General features: G+C 36.2%; 1 pseudogene; it reads left to right on the forward strand.

Moving 5' to 3' along the window:
- Window positions 1–381: 381 nt before the first annotated feature.
- Window positions 382–19,002, forward strand: part of LOC112862746 (large ribosomal subunit protein eL13 pseudogene) — a 114,120-nt pseudogene continuing 95,499 nt past the window's right edge.

Consider the following 19,002-nt stretch of genomic DNA (forward strand, 5'->3'; position numbering starts at 1 on the left):
AGTCCCTGAGCTGACTTCCACTATCCATGATGTGAGTAATAGTAGGAAGGATGGGGAAGAAGTCATAAGCTTCCATTATTTATTCGAGGGAATGCTATGTCTGGTGCTCCAGGTATTAATGGCACCAGTCAGTTTCCAAAATCCCAGTCATGATAGGCATTACTATAAAGAAAATTATCATGAATGCATGGGCTGTAACAATTACATTGTAGATTTGGTCGTCTCCTACTAGGTGCCAGGTTGGCCAACTTCGGCTTGAATCAGGAGAGAAGGCTAAGGGCAGTTCCTACTATGCCAGCTCAAGCACTGAATAAAAGGTAGAGAGTGCCAATTTCTTTGTGGTTAGCAGAAAATAACCAGAAGCTTATGAACATAGGTAAAATGGCCCTTTCCGTGGAACTGAGCATCGCGGAGCTGACTTCTGTAGATCTGTTAGAGCCTGCTTGTGAAGGTTTACCCCTGCGATATTGGTAACTGCGCAAACCAAGCCCGAGTTTACCACATTCCTTTGGACACAGAAACTGGACTTTCCAGCTGCCCACAGGAATCAGGTACAATATGGTCTGGTCGGTTTTGGAAACATTCATCTTCACTGGTTTCAATTTCATTCCCCTCAATTTCATTCCTTAAATTGTTTACACAATTTAAATCCCACTGAGGGAAAGGGGATGGGCTGGTAAATGGGCCCATGCCAATTGGAAGGCACACAGCTACATAAATGAAATCACTACCCAGTTCAATCAATTATTGCTATATAAAAGGGTGAGTACTCCCAGAATAGTTTAATTATTCAAGAGTGTATGAAATTGAGATTTTTAGGTGGTACTTAAGTTGTCTAAACATCTCTCATTTCTAAGTCTATTCATTTAATTTAATAGCACTGCTGTGTGCTTCAGATATTTTCTAAAAATTCAGTTTAGTTACAAGTCATAATAAAGAGGACCAGTAGGGTATTAGTCATATCAAAATTACCCTCAACCTCGGGAGACTCACAGCCCTTCAGAGTTCTAGAGCCTAAATAACACTTCTAAATGAACACATCAACCTACTTCCTATTGAGGCTGAACACATCAACCTACTTCCTATTGAGACTGGCCAAGTGATAAATTGTGCTATCCTGGCGATATTTCACACACTTTAAAGTGATAATAGCTTCTTATGAAGATAGTAAAACAAACAATTCTCCAGTATGAAAACTGAATTGACAACACAGGAACAATATATTATTTGTTGATCAGTAATAGATCTTTGTCATGATTCATAAATCATTCTTATAAATAATAAAAATATTCCTCAGTAGCATTTTGAACCTTTCAGATTTCATTCTACATTATCTCATTTGGCCTGCAAAACAGCCTTAAGATATAAGATGTCAGCTATCCCCTCCATTGTTCTGTTGAGTAAATGGAAACAAAAAGCCTTTAAGTTATTACATAATATTACACAGCAGGCCAGAGGCACCCAGGGAAAGTTCCTGAGCTTTAGAATTCCTAATCCAGTAAAGACTGTTTCCTTCAGACCAGAGAGAACAAACCAGACACCTTGAGGCTATATGTGGACTGCAGGCATTTTTCTGGCTCACAGGGTTTCAGTATACACTTTTAAATTATGTGTCACAGGGACACCTGGATGGCTCAGTGGGTTAAACATTCCACTTCAGCTCAGGTCATGATCTCATGGTTCCAGAGTTCAAGCCCCGCATCCTGTGTCTCCCTCTCTCTCTCTCTCTGCCCCTCCCCTGCTCTCTCTCTCTCTCTGAAAAATAAACATTTAAGAAAATTCTCTCCCTCTGTTTTTCTCTCTCAAAATAAATAAACTTAAAAAAAAAAGCTCTTAAAAAGGGGGTGCCTGGGTGGCTCAGTCGGTTAAATGTCAGACTCCTGATCTCAGCTCAAGTCAGTCATGGTCTCCGTTGGGCAGTGAGGAGCCTGCTTGAGATTCTGTTGCTCCCTCTCTGCCCCTCCCCCGCTCACACTGTTTCTGTCTCTGTCTCTCTCAAAATAAATAAATAAACTTAAAAAAGATTACTGACATAATTACCAATTCAGAGATTTCACCTAAAAATCTAAATAGCATACCTTTCTTTTAGTTCACAAATTTGGTAGTTCCTGGTGTGAAATCTGAAAATGGCTCCCAAAGACGCATATCAGAAGAGACTGAGAGGTCGAAGAAAGAGGCGGATCATTCGGGATGGATAGGTGACAGGTTTCTAAGCAAGAGGCTTGTCCTGAGCAGCCAAAAGACAAGAAGAGCTCCACAATCACCCCGTCCGGAGGGTCTCAAAAATGAGCTCTCTCAAGTCGGCCTCCCTGAAAATGGCGCACAGACCTGGGCGCGCAGCCAGGCAAAAAGTGCCTTCCAAGGAAGGGTGTGCAAGTGGGAGGAGCCTCTGCCCTCGTCAACTGCGCATCGTGTCCTCTGCATGACCTCGTCCTACACTGCCTTGAATAAGTATATGAGAATACTCACTTTTTTTTTTAATAGAGCAAGAATTAGTTGAACTGAGTAGTGATTATTTAGGCAGCTTACATGCTTTTTGGTTTGCCACGGACCTCATTAACTACCTCATTCCCCTTCCCTCAGATACAGTTTGATATGCCTGGATGCTCTGGGCATGTACAATTGTGGATCCCCCATTAGACTATATTACCCTTCAGACACTTGATCTCATGCAACTTTCTCTCTTTCCTTATCGACTCTATCTTTAAAATTCTCCTGACTTTTAGGAGGCACCTGGGTGGCTCAGTTGGTTGAGAAACCCAACTTCAGTTCGGTCATGATCTCAGGGTTCATGAGTTCAAGCCCCACTTTAGGCTTTGCACTGACAGCACCCAGTCTGCTTCAGACTCTGTCTCCCTCTCTGTCCGTGCCTCCCCCACTGGTGCGCGTGCTCTCTCTCTCTCTCTCAAATAAATAAACATTAAAAAATAATTCTCCTGACTTTTAGGAAATAGAATCATCCTCAAAAGCTACAGGTTATTTGGCTCTGTGTCTTCTATTCATTATGATGATTGCTCTGAAACATCTTTTTTCCATATAGCCTATATATGACCACACCTCTTCTGAAGTAAAAAACATTTACTTCACAATTTACTCATGTTTTTATATTTTCTAATTGTCCCTTGCAATGCATTTATATTATTTGGGCTGCTTTGATATATAAACATTACTGCAGTGAAAGCTTTATGACAGAAAAATCTGTATTTTATTTACCTTCTGACCCCAGTCCCACAAGCAGCCCCTATACACTATAGACACTCAATAGAAAAACGTTGAAGTAACAAAATGTTCTTCCATAACTAGTTTCTTGTCATTCTCTATAATTTTTTATCAACTTAGGTTCAGAAATTTTCTCAGGAGGATGGCACATTTTAGTAGAAAATGCATAGGGTTTGGAGACAACAATCTTCTCACCACAATTCAGCACCTTTGTGACTTGACAATTTGGCACCTTTGTGATTTTTAATGTGTCATAAAAATAAACAATTTCCCCTGCTTTAATATGAGAATGACACTACTTACCTCACAAGATTTAGTTAGGACCTACAGATAACTTAGAAAGCAGGTTTTGAGCACTGGAAATATGTGTTATGATAATTTGTGTTTTATAATGTCCCACTGAACTTTTCCTAGTATTTGGAGCAGAGTTTGATATATAGGAAAATGCACTTTGCAGTCCTAGTGTATTTAATGAATGTGTTTTTTTTAAATAACTCAAGTAAAAATTCTGAACCATTTACATCCATAATTGCATTTTATTTTGAAACTGTAATTTATAAAACAACAACAAAAAATACCCGGAGTCTCTAGGAAACTGACTGGGAAGAAAGACCTCTATTCTGTTTTCTTTTTTTATTTGGCCAATACTGATGTCTATGAGAGAAATCTGACCAGGTGAATCAGTACTAAAGACGAGAAGATTCTCATCAGTTATTAAAAATCACACACCTTCACTCCTGAATCACACACACTGGGAGGGAATCTGTTAGGAATTTTCACTGAGAAAACCTCTATGTAATAACCAGAATGTGGCTTTGGACAGCAAATTTAACTTTATTTAAGGTAGTGAGTTAATCAGCCAATTGGGAGCAGGCCCACTTTGCTTGCAATGTAAGATAGACCCAGGTACTTAGAATTTTGAATAGAAATGGCAAAGAGATTGTAAAGTAGATGCCCCAGAAAACAAAACACAATGAATTATTTTTATTCACTCTGGTCCTTTCTCCCTCACTCTCCCTTGCTTTCCCTGCCTCTTCTATCTCTTATGTTCTATTCTTAGTTAATCTTGATAAAGCAAATTTTCTAGGTAAGTTTTTTTTTCCTATCAAGTTCCATATCTCTGTCTGCTGAGTTAGTAAGTAGGTCACTTCCACCAATTCCATTTCTGATTCAATTCAAAGCCCCGAGGCTCACTTTCAGCCGCAGAAAATGATAAAGCCCTGCTCTCTAAGAGAGCACACTGTGGTGCCTCTAAAATTTTAAAGACCAAATATACCACCCTTTGCCTACAGCATCCTCTCCCTCCAGAGCTCTTACATCCACACTTCCTTTGCCTTCTCAGGACACCTGTGCTTTGACCCATCTCTTTCCCCCAGTCCATCAGCCCCCTTCTTCCGGCTTCTCTTTGTTTTCTGCTCAGAATGGATCCCAGCGTCAGTAGCTGTGATTCCATTGCCACGAGCAGTGTTAGCTTCTCATCATTTCAACACACTGCCCTTCAAATTCCCACCTGTGTCTCAATCTAGTTGTAGACCTTCTCAGCTCCTGGGCTACTAAACACATTAGGGAAAATAAAAAGTCATGTCATTTTTGGGATTGAAGCTAACACAAATTTATGGTTTCTAGCTCAAAATGGATTGCCTTTGCCACTCTGCAAAAATTCCCTTTGTTTTTCTCCCCATTATTCTCTTCCAATTGTCCTGAACACCTACTGTAAACCCGTTTCACTCTCCTCATACTTAGTCTATATACTGTGCACTGCCCATTTCCCTGAACAATATAAACCATCATCTTTTAGTTCTGGAGCTAAATAGAGGATCTGGCTAATTGCCTTCAACTCCAACACTTCTTAAGAACACATCCACTTGTTTGCTCCCTGTCTTATTTACTTTAAAGATGTGTGGGGTGTGTGTGTGTGTGTGCTCACACATGTAGAATACTTATTTTTCTAGATTTATCAGAATATTGGAAAATATATAGAAAGTATATGTCACTTATTTTATTATGCTTCTAATTATTAGGACTAACCCCTGAATCATCTTTATTTGGACACAGGTCTACACAAGCAATGAACAAAAAAAATAAATAAATAAATAATGGCTTGTACATTTTTATTCTCTGTAACGTATTTATACCTTCTCACTCTCTTTCAGAGCAAATATTAACTTACTGTGACCCTTCAAAATCTACTTGAATTCTAGACTGGGATTCAAATATATTTAGAGATATATTGCAAGATTTCATGGGTCTATGAAGCCCCAGGATCTGAATGTACCATTTTGGAATATATGATTTTTTAACATAAAATTTATTTAGGTTTAATTTATATATATTAAAGTGAGGTTTGAAAAAAAATACACCAGTGTAATCCAGAAAGTTTCCTTTACCTCTTTGCAGTCATCTCAATGCTTGGCCCTAGGTAACTGCTGATCTATTTTCTGTCATAGCTTAGTTCTGCCTGTTACATATAAATGGAATCATATACTATGTGTTCTTTATATCTAGTTTCTTTCACTCAGCATAATGTTAAGATTCATTTGTATTATTATATCAATAATCTTCTCCCTTTGTTGTTGAGTAGAATTATCTTATAAGGATATATGTATTTGTGACAATTTATGGAGAGTATGTTTTGGCTTTCTCATCAGACCCTTAGAAGAGAATGTTATCCAAAAGAAGTATAGGAATCACTGCTCTAGATAAAGCTCATACGGTTCCCTTCCTTGTTTTAATCCTAAGGGAAGATTTCTGCTATGGATCAGCAACAAAATTATGTTCTACGTGAAATGCAGTTAGTTCCCTGTCCTACATATTGGAATTTTAATTGACCAAAACAGTTTGTAAAAACAACTGGACAAGGCAACATCTATTTGCTCCATTTTGTTTTTTTCTCTTGTATATTTCTATTTTCTAACTCTTACTCAAGATTCAGACTTTGATTTAAGAGACAATTCCATCCTCCACACTTGGAAAGGTAAAGTACAATCAAGATAAGGCTGGGTTCCAGGTTCATGAAGTGCTGCAAACCTCTTAGGCCTGTCTTCATTGAGCTTTTGTAATAAATGTTGATAATAATTCCTAGAAACTCATATTGTCCAGTTTAGCACATTAACAAAGGACATGTAAAAGGAATTTAAGGTTCACCACTTGCTTTTCAGTTAAGAATATCCTCTAGACTAGAGTATCCTCTGCAATAAACATATCCCTTGAAGAGTTAAAGTAATGAGAATAAAGATACCTATCAAATGTCAGGAAATTGACAGTTTAAAAGGATTTAGTGATTACAGGTAAGACCAGATTTTTTTTAAGTAAGCTCTACAACCAATGTGGGGTTGAACCCACGACCCCAAGATCAAGAGTTTCATGCTCTTTCAAGTGAGCCAACCAGACACCCTCAGTAAGGCCAGATATCAATACAACTGACAATATAAAGACAGGAAATATTCTGAGGTCATCAAGTCAAATATTTTCCTCCTAATCCATAAAAGCCTGGCATTGTCATATGAACATAAAAGATATATAAAAAGAAATGACCAATTGAGATCAGTCCTTCAGAAATTTCTGAGACACTAAAAATGTATTTAAATGTTTTTTGTCCCTTTCCTTTCCCAACCTTGAAAATTAAGCATAAAGGAAATGATGTGACATTCTAAAAGTTAACCTGGGAATTTTGCATTTGCCCTTTGTAAATGATAAATAGTTCCATCAAAAATTAGTAAGCTCATCTATGGCTGCAAAAAAATAAAATAAAATAAAAAATAGTCATAAACTGTTTCAGCCTTGCCTATTATCCTTAATATTGAGAATGTTTCTCTCTGAGACTACTTACATTTCTCATGATATCCTTCAATGTAACTTTATGTTCTCTTTTGTCTTATATGGATAAAGGTTTTGTTTTTATGATTATTTTTCAGAGAGAGATATAGAGCATGAACGGGGGGGGCCTGGGAGGGGGGTAGGTAGACACAGAATCTGAAGCAGGCTCCAGGCTCTGAGCTGTCAGCCTAGAGTCTGATGCAGGGCTTGAACTCACAAACCACAAGATCATGACCTGAGCCAAAATTGGACACTTAACCAACTGAGCTACCCAGGCGCCCCTATATGGATGAAGTTTTAAGGAATACGCGTGTATAATATATTTAAATGAAGTATGGGACTTTCTCTATAGTTATGTTTCTCTGTCCTTCTAAGTCTGCAGTATTAGTAGACTGCATTTGACCTGCTATATAGTTCAGTGTATCCCTATATTTCTTATTTCATTTTGAAAATTGACATATTTGTTGATTAAAATTTCTATTTTCTACTCTAAATTAGGTAATCTAGATTTGAAGGTGAAATGGAGCCCTCATTACCTATGCCAGTAGCTACCAAAGATGCAGTTGTACAAAGCATAAAACATGAAGTACTTAGATCTTTCCTAAATAATTTTTGCAGGATGATAAACTGATGTTGTACAACTTCTAAAATATCAAGCTGTGAATGTTATTGGAAATCAAAAGTATGGTATCTTATACACTTTCACTGGTTGTAAAATGCCACTGTTATCCTGTCTTTGAAAGAACACATTACTTTCCAACGCATAAAAAAAATTCTAATTGCCATCATGGCTTCATAAAGTTTTAAGGATATTATATTTCTTAGAAACCACGATGAAGTACAATTAAGATATGTGAGTAATGTGTATAGTCATTATTTTTAAAACTCTGTTTGGTAAGGAACTACATTAATATTAAATAGTAAACACAACTGTTGAAAATAAAGTACCTGGAGAAATTTAGAAACCTCTTCCCTATATTTTGTTTCTTAATTTTAGTTCATAAAGCATTTTTCTTCAAATAAACTAAAATTAAATATGCCCCTAAATATTCAGATGTTTCATCAAAAATTAAATTAGTTAATTTTACTTCAAATAATAATTTTTCTATCTGATTCACCTCTATACCACTTTTAAAAAATCACAAGTATATGTCCATTATGCTTTCTTAATAACTCATACTTTATCACCATTGCCATTTCTTGATTTAATTATTTAATAAATGATCCTTAGAAATTTAAGGGGATATTAAATAAACATTTCCTATTGTCTCAATCTGGATGAGAATGCAAACCTGGGAACAGTAGATGACTGGTTTCACCAAAATTTCAAATAAAGATCTTGCTTATGGAATGGAAATTTAGTTCATTCCCATCCCAGGTGATATATAAGGGGAAAAGGAGACCAATTTGAGGAGAGTATTGTTAGAGAATAGAATTATTCAAAGGGAGTTGTCTGCATTTTGTACTTCCTCCACCCATCTTGTCCACTACCATTTCAAATAAACTGACTTCAGGAGCCCTGGTAAGTTTTATACATGTCTTTTGGTCTTTCAACAGCATAGGGACTGATGTGTGACACTTTTCAGCAAAATAAAATCTAAAGGTGAGAAGATATTGCATCTGTCTCTGATGTTAGAAAGATGATCATCTTGCACTTCTAAACTTTGGCTGGATTATATGTGTACATGATAGGAGCTGAGTTGGAGTCATCTTGAGAGGAATCTGCTGTAAAGCTTTGCAACCATGAGTGAAGTGAATTCAATGGCAACAGTCTTTGCAGGGTGTCATAGTCAATACAGGATTTACAGAGGGAGCCCTAAACCATGAGCCATCACCCATTTGGAGAACAGTGCAATGTTGAAAGTCACTCATCTACAAAGTACCAACAAAAGTACCTTGTGTGTTTTGAGGCAGTATATAAAGCTCTGCCAGAAAGAGTTTCCAGAAGCTATAGTAAGATATCATCAGTTAAAATGTTGACATTTTTCTTTAATCTCCATCCCACTCCCCCGGCTGTCATCTGCCAAGTGTGAGTCAGGCTTGAGATTGTGTGGGAAGGTAAAAGGTATTAAACTGAATGATAGCTGTAATCGTTGAAATTATATAAAAATGAAATTATTTCTTAATACCTAAAAGTGAACCAAAAAAGCTCTGAGATTTGCATGGAATAAAAAATCCTCAAGTATAGGACAGAGTGATCTAATTGAGTACCTTTGAAAGCTACTGATAAAAGGAAATAAAATCATTTTCTACATAAAAGCCTGTTGAATACAGTCCATTCAACAATTTGATAATGAATGGAAGACAAGTAGCAAAGCCCTGGTGAAACTACTTTAAATAATAATGCTGCCCAAATCCTAATATTGTCCCAACCTTTATAGTACCTGCTATAGTTCAAATTACTCAAGTAATATGACCTAAAGAAGAATTTTAAACAATGCAATTTAAAAGTGTACACATCTGGATGTGAGGGGAAACATGTACTATACAACTGACGGGTAACCCCAGGGGGGAAGGTATAACAATACAAATTTGTTAATCTTGTAGAGTCAAATTTTAAAATGGGTGGTGATGGTCCTGATGTAGCGGTAGGAATGTTTGCTCATCCTCACTGTCTTTCATTCTTGCCTGCCCTGAGCAGAATGGTATAAAGAAACATTACTTGTAAGGGTGGGACTAGAGAGCCACATGAAAAAGACAGTAAAAAATCCCCTCTGCTCATAAGCACACAGCGTTAATGCTAGTCGTAGTTTGAAAACCTGAGGCCACTAAAATTGGACCAGGATTGTAGTAGTTGAGAGTTCTACAGTTGGTTTTCAAAGATCTGACTCTAAACCTGATTCATAAGGCTTCTTTTAGATTTAGAATCATCTTTCACTATACTTTTGTTATTTCTTCTATCCAAAAAGTACATTAAGGATGCTTTTTAAAAATATTTTTTTCCATTTATTGCTTTTCTCTGCATTCTCCTGTTTTAACGGAAAGTAAAAAGTTTCACAATGTACCCTCCTTCGGTTCACTCCACTGTCCCCTCATCTCATCATTTATCATAGCTGCTATGTTCAAACTACCACCTCCATTTTGTCAGTAACAACTCCTGGCTTCTTAGCAGCATTACATGTCTTAGAACTGTTGCATGAATTTTTGAGTAGTTACTGGTGGTTTCTCCATATTCCTTCCAAATCCCATGTACAATTGTTAACCAAGGCATAGACATCATTTTTCTTTGGTACATCTTTTGTAATTTTTATATGGATATAATCCTTTATGAAAGTTCCCCTCTGCCCTTTCTCAAGGGCACAAAGTTAGCACATCCATATGATGTCTCCAATGCCCTGTCCATAAGTGATTTATTTATTATCTTGTCAGGAGAGATTAAAAGAAAAAGAAACCTACAATAATATGCTAATGGATCATGTATAAAAAACACACGCACACACACATGCATGGGACAAGCATGTACGTTTACATTTCTAAATATACCAATGTAGATGTATTTTATGAACATGTAAAAAATTGGTGCTATTTTTCAATGTTTTCAATGTTACTTTATTATAAGCATGCTTGAAGAGGTATAAGTATGGTAGATAACAATAAAGTGAAAATGTTTGAACTGTGGGTTTTCCGCTTCCCTTGTCTAATTCATTTTCCTGTTTTCTGTAGACATTCTGGCTACCTCTTTTCTATTTCCTTTTCAAGATCATGGTTATAACAAGGTGAAGTTCTCCCAGGTCAGTGCTAGCCCCTGTCTTTTCACTGTACATTCTCTCTATGTATAAACTCATTCACAAACAGTTCTTCAATAACCAACCCCGCTCAGATAATTAGCATTTATTTCTTAGCACAGATGTCTCCTCTGAACTCCAGACCCATATGTCTAACCACTTGTCTCAAAGGAATTTCCAACTCAATTTAATATTTTCTGCCACAACATGTGGCTCTTTAAGGAGAATTGACTCACAAAAATATAGGGAGGGGATGTAAGTTTAATGTGAAAGTCACGTTGGTTCACATGTGATGTTTCCCAGGATGATATGCATTAAAGTAATCAGTAACATGCTACTCCATAATTGAAAAGAAAGCTTTAATAACATGAAGATATTATTTTTAAGCTAAAAATTCTGTGAAAGTGCAATAAATGCCTGGCTTGGTGGTTTTAAGAATCCTTAAACTTTCCATTGCATTAAGCTGACAGAGCTGTATGTTCAGATTAAGACTCAAAAGCACTTCCCCTGTATTGAAAAAATGTGGAAGGCTACCTATCCATAAGATTTTTAATTTTCACAATTGTCTTCAATAATCTCTTGAAGTAAGAAATACAAAGTTCCACGTTTAAGACTACAAAGGACCTACTGATGGAGAAACTGAGTAAAATATCAGTGGAACTTTAACCATGTAGGTAATGTTTTAAAATTGTCTCTGAGGTTTTGTTTTTGTTTTCTGTGCTTTGTTTGCAGCTTTCATAGACAATGAATGTTCTCATGTAACTTAATTTTTGTAAGCATTATTATTTCTACTGCATGATTTTGCAAAATTCAAGAGATTTTAGTAGTACATCATGCATAATAACAGAAATATCTCTTATGTCAAAATAAAAAAATATGATCTGAGGTACCCCACCCTAATCCAGTTATTTCTCAGCATTCTCTGCTTCAGCAAATAACGCTTAAATAACTTCTGTACGTTCTTTAGACATGACCAGTAGCATCTATTTAAGAAGTAATCTTTATCTTCTTCACTCTGCCATCTTCTAGGTGTGTATACTCCTAGATATATGACTGATTCACTGTCTGCATCTTCTTTTCAACATTTGACCTAGTTAAATATTGTCTGTGTGTGTGTGTGTGTGTGTGTGTATGGTTTAGGTGTGTTACATGATGATTTTTTTTTTAATTTTTTTAGTATTTATTTTTGAGAGACAGAGAGAGACAGAGCATGAGAGGGGGAGGGGCAGAGAGAGAGGGCGACAGAATCCAAAGCAGGCTCCAGGCTCGGAGCTGTCAGCACAGAGCCCAATACGGGGCAGAACTCACCAACTGCAAGATCATGACCTGAGCTGAAGTCAGACGCTCAACCAGCTGAGCCACCCAGGAGCCCCAGACTAAAGCCATTCTGAAAAACTACATTTTATTAGGATGAAAGCAGTAGTTTCTTTGTTTGGTTTGTTTTTTATAATTTTTCTACAGAGTGCTTCAGGCAGTATAGGTGCTCAACCAATGTTTGTTGAAAATATGTTGAATGTATAGACACCATGGGTAGGAAGCAGTGAGAGGATATTACATGATTTCACAATTTTGGCATACTGAATTCTGGGTAAAAAATTAAAAGACCACATAACTGATATGATTTTTTTTTATCTTTCTGATATTATGATTTTAAAAGAAGAAGTATTCTCAGGTCAATTAACTTATCAATCTTAACATGTTAATTTTTTCAATAGTTTATGCTCTGCACTTTTCTAGTCACTGGGAATCAGGTGAAAAATTGAATAATTATGATATATTCATATATAAGTGACAATACTAGAAACACATATAATAGAAAAGTATTACATTTTAGAGGTTGAAGGAACTTTCTTTAAAAAATGTCCATTGAGCATCGGATTCTTGATTTCAGTTCAGGTAATGGTCCCAGGGTCCTCCGATCAAGCCCTGTTTGAGATTCTTTCTCTCTATCCCACTGCCCTTCCCCACCTTGTACATGCTCTCTCTCTCTCTGCAAAAAAAAAAAAAAAAAAAAAGTGGGGGTGGTGGTGGGGAGTACCTGGATGGCTCAGTTGGTTAAGCATATGATTCTGGCTCTGGTAAAGATCTCATGGTTGGGGAATTTGAGCCCTGCATTGGGCTCTCTGCTGTCAGCACAGAGCCCATTTCAGATACTCTGTCCCCTTCTCTCTCTCTGCCCCTCCACCCCTCAAAACTGAATAAACATTTAAAAAAGTAGATTGTACATAAAAGTATATTGTAAATAAACATTTAAAAAAGTAGATAGTGAGGAAAAGTGACCAGAATTAGAAGACCCAGTTGTTAGAGCAGTTTTATCACAAGCAAACCAATAACAAATCACTCTCAAGTTCAGTTCCATCTACTATAAAATGAGTAGCTTAGATACATGATTGTTAAGTCTTTCTAACTTTGAAATAAGTCAGGATCAAACAGCACTTGAGAAATGGTAATGGAAGCAGAAAATATTTTACCAGATGGTTTTCCTAAGTACTTTAGAACAAACCAGGAAGCAGTATTGGACAAAACAAGACAGTAAATAATTTTATTAGACCAACAAGTACAAAATTAACTGCTGAAATATTTCAAAACAGAATGGTATCAAACTGTCATGGGCTATATTTAGGAGGTGATTCGGAATATTAAAGACAGGTAATGTTTAGAAATGAGTAGGCCCACCCAGAGGACAAGCAAAAGTAAGATGCTATGGGAAACACTATGTGGTAGTTATTAAAAAACAAATTGAGTAGGTAAAAATATGATTTGATTTTAAAGATTTCTTGAGGTATTCATAGGCATTTGTACTTGGTATTAAAGAAATATAAAGAGGGGCGCCTGGGTGGCTCAGTCAGTTGGGCGTCCGACTTCAGCTCAGGTCACGATCTCGCGGTCCGCGAGTTCGAGCCCCGTGTCGGGCTCTGGGCTGATGGCTCAGAGCCTGGAGCCTGCTTCGGATTCTGTGTCTCCCTCTATCTCTGACCCTCCCCCGTTAATGCTCTGTCTCTCTCTGTCTCAAAAATAAATAAACTAAAAAAAAAAATTAAAAAAAAAGAAATATAAAGAAACCTATACATTGAAATTTAAGTGAAATTGTAGCACTTATCAAATGATGCTCTTAATACCAGAGGTTTGCTTTGAGTCTTGAACAGCCCAAAATGATTTTATTTTGTCCAATTTTTCTTAGGCCTCAGACAACCAATTTCAATTTGAATAAACAATTTCAACTAAAAATATGTATATTATTAAGGAGTCCTTAATACTGTGTCAGGTGCTTTATCAAAGAAATTAATGCATTTTTTCCCCTCTAGTGTCCTTGAGTCTGTCCAACAAATGAATTTATCAAGGTGATTGGTATTTGGGACAAGTTACAAAAATTTTTTTTGATATATGTGGTTTAGAAAACCACAGAAATGGTAAGGAAATTACTATTAACCCCCAGTTTATTTTTGGCCCTTGTTTCTAGTAAAAAACAGTTCAGTTTGGGTATGGATGTTTTACAACCTTGAGGAGCATAGAACCATCATGCTAACAAGACCTCTAGCTTTTTCTACAAAACTTTTTTAGGAATAGTGCATATTTATTGACACAGGTAGATTTATATAGCATGGTAGTGTGACCCATAAAAAGAAAAATGGAGATCACAGGCTGGCCTGGGCTCTAAAATATTTTTCTTTCACCACACTGTGGATGTATTATTTATTTCCCTCCTCATCTTTACTCACAGCATCCAGGATCTGTTAAGATAAATCTATTCCTTTGCCTGTTATACCTTTTTGGTCATTAGACTACATTTTATAACAGTAGTCCTCATCATAATGTCAGGATATAATTACGTCAATGTGGTGAAGACATTTCTATGGTGGAACAGAACTGAGACTTGTGGCCCTAAAGATACCAAAAGCACTCAAAGCTCTTAAATTTATTGGTGAAAGAGTAGAAGCTTTAGAAATCAGGAGTATGTAGCAGCATAGAAGTTATCAGGCAGCACAATTAACTTTTTTCTTCTTATGTTAATAATCTAATTATCTTAATATATTTATGGAAAATGCTCATTTTTACCACTCTAAAATATATATAAGAAAATTAACTGTTTTTATCTGAAGTAGGAAGTAAAGCAACACATTGTACATATTGGTTTTACATCTAAACATACATTGTGTTTGTTATCTCTTAAAAATGTTTACAAAAAATTGTCTAGGAATAATTTTGAAGAAAAATGTGGATGAACTATATTTAGAAAACTTGAAATCATCACTGAGTGTTCTTTTTTTAAATTTTTTTAACGTTTATTTATTTTTGAGACAGAGAGAGACAGAGCATGAACGGGGGAGGGTCAGAGAGAGGGGGAGACACAGAATCTGAAACAGGCTCCAGGCTCTAAGCGGTCAGCACAGAGCCCGACGTAGGGCTCGAACTCACGGACAGTGAGATCATGACCTGAGCTGAAGTCGGACACTTAACTGACTGAGCCACCCAGGCGCCCCTCATCACTGAGTGTTTTAAGAAGAAAACTCAAAACCATACAAAGATACAGTGCAAGAAAATGCAGGAAAAATGAATTTTGAATCCATTCTGAATATTATAGAAATAGGATACAAATTAATATATCATAATTTTCTTATGGGTGTCTAAAAACGATGCTGAAGAATAACAGAAAAAATAATGGGAAAGAAATGGTAACTATATTTTTGTGTAAAAACAGAGAAAATTTGTATAAATTGTGAATTTGCATCAGTGAAACATATGGCCAAGAATTAATGAATGAATGAATGACCAAATAATTAAATGAATAAGTGTTTAAATGCATATATATTTTGCCAAACTGTAGAATACTTTTCTGAAAGCAAGCTCTGCTTATAATCTGTATCAAAATCATCTGGGCTGCTTGCTAATACTGTCAAATCCAGTGTTCTACTTCAGAGTAACTAAACAAAAACATAAAAGAAGACTTTCAAACACCTCTTGTAGTGGCATAGGCTTATCTGTTACTACTATCTCTGTGGCCATGAATATATTTTTACCAAGTACTAAAATATAAATCAAATTATAAAATAGAATATAAAGTAAATAATAATAATAATAATTAGAGATAGATTTACTGAATTTATAGAAAGAGTAAAGATGTTTAAGCAATATGAGAACATTTCAAATAAGGAAATGAATCATAAACAAGTGAGGTAAAATAATAGCATAGGAACTGATAAAACACAAAAATAAAATAGGTAAAAGGATTAAAACTGTATTGACCTATCTTAGATGCCTCCTACTTTCTCAGAGACTACTGTGTTTCAGATAGTTGCCACTGTTAGTGTGGTAAAATGGCGCCTTGCAAGCCAGCATGGTTCCAACACATGAGGGAGGTCCCAAAACTGTGCTCCTGGAGTTTGGGGTTCCTCATCTCAATGCAGAGATGAATATCTACAAGAAATATAAATTCTTAACTTAACCTGAAGAGATCTGGTGTTCCTGAAATTGAGGTTGCAACCTAGTTTTGTGATGAGGAACGATAGACACAAAATATAAAATATAAGGGTGATAATGGTAATAATACTCATGCCAATAATAACAGCCAATGTTGAGAGTAATACCAAGTCCATTTTCTAAGCATTTTACTTGTATTAATTCATTTAAAGCTTATGACAACTTTATAAAATAGCTACTTGTTATTGTTAACTTCATTTTATTTATTTACTTATTTACTTATTTTTAAGTGTTTATTTTTGAGACACAGAGAACATGAGCGGGGGAGGGGCAGAGGGCGAGGGAGACAGAGGATCTGAAGCAGGCTCTGTGCTGACAGCAGAGACACTGATGTGGGGCTAGAACTTGGGGACTGTGATCATGATCTGAGCTGAAGTTGGATTCTTAACTGACTGAGACCCCCAAGAGGCCCTAATTTAATTAAAAAATTTTTTTAATGTTTATTTATTTTTTGAGAGACAGAGACAGAGCATGAGCTCAGAAGGGGACAGAGAGAGAGGGGGAATCACAGATTCCAAAGCAGGCTCCAGGCTCCAAGCTGTCAGCACAGAGCCCGTCATGGGGCTCGAACCCATGAACCATGAGATCGTGACCTGAGCCTAAGTCGGCCACCCAACCGACTGAGCCACCCAGGTGCCCAGCCCTAATTTGATTTTAAAGATAAGGAGAACAAAGCTCATAGAAGTCAAGCTACTTGTCCAAATTTGGTTAGAATCAGATATGAAAATAAAAGAATTAACTTTAATAAAAGCACTGGTTATCCCTAACCTAGTCACAGAATTGATTTAATTCTTAATGTTACTAAACTGCCTGGGAAGATACATACAGTGATTGGGTTAATACTTGCCAGGCCTCCAATTTTAGCTGCATTAATAAATAATCCAGTGTAATAATCTTTCTGACTTACCATCTAGGAGTGATGAACCACAATAGATGAGCAAGCCCTTGCTGTTCATGAAATGGTGATTTGGGGACAGGAAGCCGCAAAATTACTGATCCCTAGATATGGGAGAAAGCCATGGCTCATCTCATACACCCTCTCTGTGGGCAAGCAACTGAAGATGAGGATATCATAAATTATGCCACGGTCCAAGAGGAGCTGCTAACATGGCATCTGTGTATAACCTGTCCCAGACTAGAAGAGACCATATGGTCTTTGAGAAAGACCTTCCCAGAGACAAGAGTTAGAGTGATGTCACTACTCTTCTCTCTGACATTTGACTCCAAGTAAACAAGTCTCTTTCCTCCCTTTTTCCCTCTTACCTGATGATAAACATGCTTAGATAAACAAATATACATGTGTGGGTTAATGAAGGCTGGTGTAAACTATTCAGTTTACTTATGAACAATTATTAACTTATCTAGAAATATAAAATGCATACATGTAATAGACCTTAATTAACAATTATAATTTTAGTTCTTAATTTGCAGGCCTCACAGGGGGGAACACAAGCATATTTATCACTGGGTTATGGAGTCTAGAAAACAGAAGAGAATACTGAGGTATTCCCTCTCTCCCTCTTCACTATTTGTTTGTTGCATTGCTTTCTCTATTACTTGGCACAAAGTCCTTTTATGGAAATGTTAATATATTTGCAGTCCTGGGTTCTTAAAGAAAATTGTCACTGAGAGATCTCTCTTACTATACGTTTGAATGCTTTCATTGATTTCTTCTAGAAAGCGCAAGGCATATGCCTCTTTTTGTGCACTTTTCTAAGACCAACAACTAATTTGACACACCAGATCACCCACAAGATATCTGCAAACCCCCTAGGCAGCTGCACGAATTTTAAAATTGTAATTATCTTTTTTACTTTCATTTTGCCTTCATCATATTTCTTAATACCCAAATATGTTCTTAATGTAGTTGTATTCCTCCTATATTTACCAGTCTCTTTTTTCTAGACCACAAAATGTAGCTTCAATCACATTCTTTTATTCCATATTACTTTCAAACTTGTGTTTGTTTTTTTGAAATCTATGAATAAAACATCAAATATTCTTCCATTTTTTGGTACTTTAACTGGTAAAATGCTGGTGGGTGATGAAAAATAAGTGAACAACATATAAAATGTAGCCTTACAGTACCAGCTTATCAACTTCAGAAAGATTTTTCTTGAGAGTAGAAACCAAGCCTAGTATCCTCTGGAATGATTAGTATATTTCTTGACAAACAGAGTAGAAACTTAATAAATAGATTGGGCTGTTATACTAAGCTTTCCTTCTTCAATTTTTATTTGATTATTTTAGGGTTATTTTTCTCCCTTGGAGTTATGTTAAAAATTAATAAAAGAGAAAATATGTTGAAGGATCAAAAGGAGGAAACTATAAAAGAATAAAAGAGGAAACAAATGAGAAGTGTTTAATCAAAATCACTCAGTCAAGGTGGATAGCAAACCCACCATTGACCTAGTTTCTCCACTTCTATTTTCTTCCTCAGTTGAACCCATCATCATCTTGCCTCCCAAAAAATTCTTAGTGTCTTAATTAGCTTGTTCTTAGTTATCACCTTAAAAATCTCAACAGCTTTTCCTATCTGTTCTTCTAGCCATGTTTTTATTCCTCATTGCTATTTAAGTTGTTTCTATATATTGCATTGACAAATATGGTAGCCTGCATTTAACTGTAGCTCTTGAATAATATTTAAGCACTGCATAAACAAAATGCTAACCAAATACTAAACAAACTCAGTTCAGATTGTTGCCTTGCAGGGATACACATTTTTCTGGCTCAAACAAACAAACCCAGACAGACAAATTCTGTA

This window comes from Puma concolor, chromosome B2 (assembly GCF_028749965.1).
Source record: "Puma concolor isolate L17-30 chromosome B2, mPumCon1.1.hap2, whole genome shotgun sequence".
NCBI classification, from domain to species: Eukaryota; Metazoa; Chordata; class Mammalia; order Carnivora; family Felidae; genus Puma; species Puma concolor.